The 7,129-nt window shown below is 39.3% G+C and overlaps 1 protein-coding gene across 1 annotated transcript in view; it reads right to left on the bottom strand.

The window, feature by feature from the left end:
* LOC306988333 (interferon-induced protein 44-like) overlaps positions 1-2,064 on the bottom strand; it is a 47,739-nt gene extending 45,675 nt beyond the window's left edge. Inside the window, exon 1 of the mRNA XM_079593262.1 lies at positions 1,995-2,064. The gene's annotated coding sequence lies outside the window, so the exon portion shown is untranslated. The remainder of the gene's footprint in view (positions 1-1,994) is intronic.
* Between the last annotated feature and the right edge of the window lie 5,065 nt (positions 2,065-7,129).

Genomic DNA, 7,129 nt, shown 5'->3' with positions numbered 1-7,129 from the left:
AAAAAGGCAAAGGTACAAGACTGTGTACATATTTTCATTTCCGAGCGAAGGAACTACTCATCCCATAAACCACCGCGCCTCACTGAAGTCGACTGAAGCCAACGCGAAAGAGCCTTTTGAGTGAATTTTATATAGTAAATGTGTAGTTAATAGTAGTTATTTCAGTAATAATCGTGTAAATAAAAATAATAATATATTGTGTGCGTGTGTGAAAGCGGTTAACGATAGCGTTAGCAACATGGTGCAGCTCAGTCATCAACACACGTGTGTTCAGTCAGTGTGTAACGTTAGTTTGTGTGTTTATTTCAAAGCCCTTTATGACACAGGACACTCAGCTGACAGGACAGGCTGAGGTCCATGCTCATTTTCATGATGTTATAGTTCATCCTTAATTGTAATAACATTTTATGTATTTTCTTAATATCCACAACAAGTGAAAATTAAAAAGTGATGGTCAGCAAACCAGAAAGTGCACAGTGCCACCGGTCTGATGCTTGGACCGGTGCATGGTCTGCTCTTGGACCGTCATATTCAGTTTATTAACTTGCCATGAATTATTACACAAATGTTCAGTAAATGCATGAAGAGGTAACGTTATGCCTAGGCTTAATATTGTTTTGACAGTGGCATCATAAAATGCTTGATATGACTCATACCATATGAAGGCTACAGTAGCCTATCTAAAGTGAACGATAAGTAAGGGGATAATGTAAAGGTTGTTATAGCGAATACAACTCGCGAAAGGCTGATTATGAGCCCGAAGCGAAGCCTGAAGGGAGTTGTATTCGCTATAACAACCAACTCGCTATACATTATCCCGCTTATTACATGGCTACCTACCAAATAAATAAATAATTTGACACAAAATATAAATTTAAAAAGGAATGCATTGATTTAAAACTATTTATATGGCTTCCGCTAAAGAAAACACTCCGTTCAGACGGGCTCTGGTCTCTACTGTTAGAGTCCTGCTTCCATGGCAACGCTCTGACCTTCGCGGGGTTTACACGGGTTTACACGACATCCACCAATCAGATGCATCACTGAGGGATTGTGGGATTGTTTAGGATTGTGGGTAATGAAGTACTTATCCAAGACATCGCGAATAAAAGGCATTTATCTCAAATCAAGGTTAGTGCCCCATGAACTTTTGGCGTTTATATGAGCATATACAATCGCTTAGTACAGCCGTTGCTGGTTTTAAGTCTACCATGTATGGTTACGTTTTTATGGCTTATACCCCAAATGTCTATGGAGAAATTGTATTGAATTTTTACTTCCGGCACCGGCTGTGGGCGGGACTGTGATGCTCTATAACAATCTGTGACTATAGACTGTAAACAAAATATGGACGACGCCTCTTCGCGTCTCGTCTGTGACGCTGTAGGACGCTGCTAAATAGCTGCCCTGATTGCTGCCTCACGCTAGAAAATAAATAAATTACTGTTATAAATATAAAACGTCACTAAAGACCTATAATTTTCTCACAAATTTTTAATGTTAAAATATACTTGTCGGGGACCCCCCAAAATCCAAAAATAAATTATTATGGGGGGTCCCTAATGACTTATGGAGGGTCCGGGACCCCCCCAGACCCCCCTCATTTCGAACCCTGGTAACAGATTTTCACCCATCTCGGAGGCAACTAGTCAATCAAAATTGTTTGTGTCTCAAAATATCTAGTAGACATTAATGCCAAATACATAGTAGGCCAACAAAATATTCAAACTTTATTAGCCCTCAAACATAAAGTCACAATAGCCCGCAAATCATAAAAGTGAAGAATTCTAGAACTTCAGTCTTGAAGATCAAGTGTAAAAAAAAAAAAAATTCTAGAACATTTTTGTTATTTTAACATGATGAACATTTTAACATGCAATCATTCTGATGCACTTTTGACAAGAAAATAAAGGGAAAAGACAAAAAAAAAAAAAACTTATTTTAAAAATAAATAAATACTGTGACAGTGAGAACCTGTGCTGGAATCCCCTCACCTCTGCTTTTTGTCTCAACCTCAGCCAGGACCAGCTACATCAGCACCTCAGCCCTGATTCAACTTTACATAATGTGCCAAAGCCTGTGTTTCTTTTTAAAGCTAAGACTCCAGCGCGCGTGCTGATTGGAAAATACTAGAGACATCCTCTGACCCACATGACACCTACTCTGGCGGCAGCTTATTACATGATATATGAGCAAGGTGAAGGTCATATGCAAATACCCAATTGTTTTGTGACTTTGAAATATAAAACTGAAGAAAGAATGTTTAAAAACTTATTTTACATATCTAAATTGAATACATTAGCAAACAACTCTGATCATGTTAACACGTAACCATTCTCAACACGATCACTCATTAAAACACTCATAGACCCGCTGTATTGTTTCCGTGTTCGTTTTTATTTTCCTTGTAACTTTTGACAATGACAGAGGTTAAAACAGATAGAAATACAGATGCAGTGGGAGTTAGCATTCAATTTAACAAAAGTATTCTGATTCATTCTGAACTGAAGTTGTTATACACTGACGTTAGCTTACTTGCTAACAAGCTTACCAACAGGTTGGGACAACATTAGGAAAAATGTATGATTAACAAAACTTGATTAGATTTATTGTAGCAACTAGTTACCTTTAGCAAGTTAGTTAAAAAGCATTTCATCATTATCAGCAAACTTACCTCAAAATTGTTGTAGTACCGTGGAAAGTTGTTTTAATCCAGTGAATAGAAGCCCATGATTCTGATTGGACAAAAGACTGAGAGGCTGCTCACTCCAGAGCCAATGTGTGGAGCTTGACATCCAGCTGGATGACTAGATGGTCCAACCACACCCTACCCACCATGTTTCTTACACAATGAGGTTCTAATATTTACAAAACTGATGCTGGTTAAGCTACATCACATATAGAATACATTTTTTATCTTTTAAGATACTGCATCAAAATCTCTCATCATGGGGGTGGGGGACCTTATTCCGACAGATCAGTTGTTTGCCGTCAGATTCTGTTCCCCCGATGTTTCTTACTTGTGAGGTTCTAATATTTACAAAACTGATGTTGGCATTGCACGTGCAGATAGCCTAATGGGCATCACATTGACAAGTAGTTCTATTGTTCCTTGGGTGACCTGCTTTTGAGTTCGAGTCCCGGCTCGCAGACTTTTCCTGATCCCGTACCCCTCTTTCGCTCTCTCAAACTTCGCTTCCTGTCTACATATTGTCCAATAATTATAAAAGGCAAAAACGCCAAATATTTATTCTTTAAATTGATGCCAATTAGGCTCCATCCACAAAAAATGGAATCAGCATTTCTTAAGCCTCTACATCAACATCTCTCATCGTGACGGAACGGATTTCGACAGCTGGCTTGTTTGCCGTTAGATTCTGTTCCCCCCATGGTTCTTACACAATGAGGTTCTAATATTTATCAAACTGAGGAAGAAAAGGTGCTGTTGATAGCCTAGTAGTCAGTACACTGACATTTACTGCTTTTGGTTTTTTGGCGAACCAAGTTCAAGTCGAGGCTCATGGACTTTTCTGGATCCCATACTGTCCAATCATATTACAAAGCTTAAAAAGTTTTCGAATGACTGACATTTGTAGGTGATTTCTCTTCTGAATGTCCATAATGTCAATAAAGGTAAGTTTGTGTTCCATTGTTACTCCAAGATATTTGAAACTGTCCACTATTTCAACTGTTTGATTATGAATAACAATAGGATGCCGTGGTGAAGAGGGACTGGCTATCAGCTCTTTTGTCTTGCTAATGTTAAGATTCAGATAGTTATCCTCACACCACTGGGCAAAGTTCATAACAGTTGTGTGATAATCCATAACGGAGTTGTTATCTCTAAGCAGGGCAAGAATGGCTGTGTCATCTGAATATTTTAAATATTTGATGCTGGGTAATGGACTGATGTTGTCGTTTGTGTAAAGTGTATACAAAAAAAGACTTAACACACAGCCCTGCGGTGCTCCAGTGTTGATGATGAGTGCAGGAGGTGTAATTGAGCACATCCGTACTACTTGTTGCATGTTGCTAAGGAAATTGTGTATAAAATGAATCAGCCGAGTAGAGATGTTGAGGTGATACAACTTTTGAATCATCAGGTGTCTTTGGATGGAATTAAAAGCAGAGCTGAAGTCCACAAAAAGTATCTAGGAAAAAATGATGGGGTCCAGGTGCTGAAGGAGGAGATGCAACCACCAGGCTACAGCGTCCTCTGTGTCCCTTTTAGCCTTATAGGCAAATTGAAGGGGTTCCAGTTGTGGGTTAACAGCTGGTAAGAGGGTTTTCAGCAGCAGCCTTTCCAGGCATTTCATAATTATCATTTTTTAATTAAAAAGCAAAGACAGCAAAACATTATTCTTTAAATTGGTGCCGGATAAGCTCCATCCACACAAAGAATAGAATAAGCATCTTTTAAGCAACTACGTCAACATCCCTCATATTGGGGGTGGGGGAACGGATTTCGACAGGTGGATTTTTTGCTGTCGGATTCTGTCCCCCCGTGGTTCTGACACAATGAGGATCTAATTTTTATCAAACTGAGGCAGAAAGAGTGCCGTCGATAGCCTAGCGGTCAGTACACTGATATTGAGTGCTTTTGTTTTTTTAGCGAACCAAATTCAAGTCCAGGCTCATGGACTTTTTGGATCCCATACAATCCTATCATACTAAAAAGCAAAGATTTCCAAAAAATATTCTTTAAATTGGTTCCGGATAAGCTCCATCCACACAAAGAATCGAATAAGCATCTTTAACCCACTACATCAACAGAAAAAAATTTGCTGTCGGATTCTGTCCCCCCATGGTTCTTACACAATGCGGATCTAATTTTTATCAAACTTAGGCTGAAAGAGTGCCGTCGATAGCCTAGTGGTCAGCTGATTCCGACAGCTGTTTTTTGCCGTCGGATTCTGTTCCCCCTGTATTTCTCAAACAAGGATGATCTTCTAATATCTAAGTGATGCTGATTTGTTGACCCCCATAGCCTATAGGTCAATGCACTGACATTACAGTAAGAGTTGATGATTTTTAGGTGACACAAGTTCAAGGCCCGTCTCTTGGACTTTTTTTATCTCATATTTTCCTATCATAATAAAAGCCAAAAACTCCAATATATATATATTTAAACTGGTGCCAGGTAAGCTCCGTCCACACACAAAAAAGGATGATGTGAGTGTTGGATAGAGGATCAGGATACAATACAAAATGCATGGTCAGAGAATGTAGGGGGGCAAATGTTGAAGGAAACTGAACTGGAAAATGCTGGAGAGACTGAGAAAGAAAATGAAGGGAACAAAGAGACTAATGTGGAGAATCAGGAGGAAATGGAGGAGGATGAAGAGGAAGGAGAAAGGGAAGAAGGAATAGAGACATCATTGGAAATAACCCCCTTCGCAAAGTTACCTCCAGATGACGTAGTTTCAACGCTGTGCTTGTCCGTCCTATGTCGGTATCAGGAGGGTGCAGACTGTGACGCCAGACAACGTATTTTTTAGACATCTACCGCACGTCTAATGTTGACATCCGTGGGACCTCCGTGTAAGGGTTATTTATAGTCCAAATGTGGTCGTTTGTGGACGTCTTTTCAACATCAAATTTAGACAAATTTTACGTTGTTTTATACAACTTCTACAACTGTAGTCCCATGTTTCAAAAGGGTGGTGGACGTGTTTTCTGTACCATTGTATTTACATTTATGCATTTGGCAGATGCATTTTATCCAAAGTGACTTATATTGTATTACACATTTATATTCCAATCAGTTCTTGCTTTCCCTGGGAATCGAACCAATCATCTTGCATTGCAAGCAACAATGCTCTGCTGTTTGAGCTACAGGAAAACTATAATGAACTGCGTCTCCAGATATTAGCTGGTGCTGAGACAATCAAATGGAGTTTTTGGAAAACAATCTTAAATAATTATTAATAATCTGTATGCATATGTATTAATCATGTTGATAACAACAATGTTGATATTTGTAAATAAAAAATATTATATATTAATCATGTAAATTTCCTGCACCTGCCATAGACGTCCAAATGACGTCAAAAAAATTACCCATTTCAAAGGTCAAATGTTGAATGTCACTATGACGTCCAAGTTGGGTCATGGTTGGACGTCCAAATTGTGAACCTAGTTTGGACGTTGAATAGATGTCCAGAATTGGTCATGGACCGACAGACCCAATATAGACATGATCTGCACGTCTATCTGACATCCAATGTTTAGTGGGCTAGATCATGTCAATTTCCTCCACCTGTCTTAGACGTCCACATGGCATCACAGTCTGCACCTTCAGGGAACCAAAATCTGACTTCCAAACATGACGTAGAAAAGACCTCATTTGGAGGTAACTTTGCAAACCTAGATCATGTCAATTTCCTGCACCTGTATTAGACGTCCACATAACATCCAGAAAATTACCTATTTCGGCTTTCAAATATTGAACATTATATTGACGTCCAGGTGGGGTCATGGTTAGATGTCAAAATAGCAGACCTAGATTGCACGTTGCATAAAGGTCAAAAATTGGTCTTGGACTGACTGACGCAATATAGACATGATCTACCTGTCCAATAGACGTCCGATGTTTAGTGGGAACACAAGGAACATTGAAGGAAATGAATGGTAAACCTGAAATGAATGAAAAAATGACACATGAACTGGGTATGGAAATATTGCATGAAACTGAGAAAATATGAAGTAAAGATCAGGGAGAGAACTCATTGTTCGATGCTGATTTCGACCAAGTGAAGGTAGTAGATGCTTCTACTATAGAGCTGGTAAGTCCCGCCCCCTCCGTAAAACCCCGCTGGACCTCAAAGTTGAAAAACCATCAATGCAAGTGAATGGGAGGAAATAATTATTTTCTGGTCCCGTTTGAATTGTGCCATGAATGTGAACATATGTTGTCTGTGAATTTTTTATATAATCTTTCATGTTACAAGTTTGACAGTATATGGTATGATTCGTCGGCTAGCAGTTGTGGAAAAGACATAACGAGAAAGACTACATGTCGCCTATGTGACGTCACCCCATAAAGTTGACTTGCCCGTGGTTTTCGCCAACCTTAACGATTTTGTCCTCTCCCTGAAAGAAGGCGGTGAAGTGCACGAAAGACAGCCAT

This window comes from Phoxinus phoxinus (assembly GCF_949152265.1).
Source record: "Phoxinus phoxinus genome assembly, chromosome: 20".
Lineage (NCBI taxonomy): Eukaryota > Metazoa > Chordata > Actinopteri > Cypriniformes > Leuciscidae > Phoxinus > Phoxinus phoxinus.
Note: the sequence above shows the minus strand (reverse complement) of the source record. Positions and strands in the feature narration are given on the sequence as shown.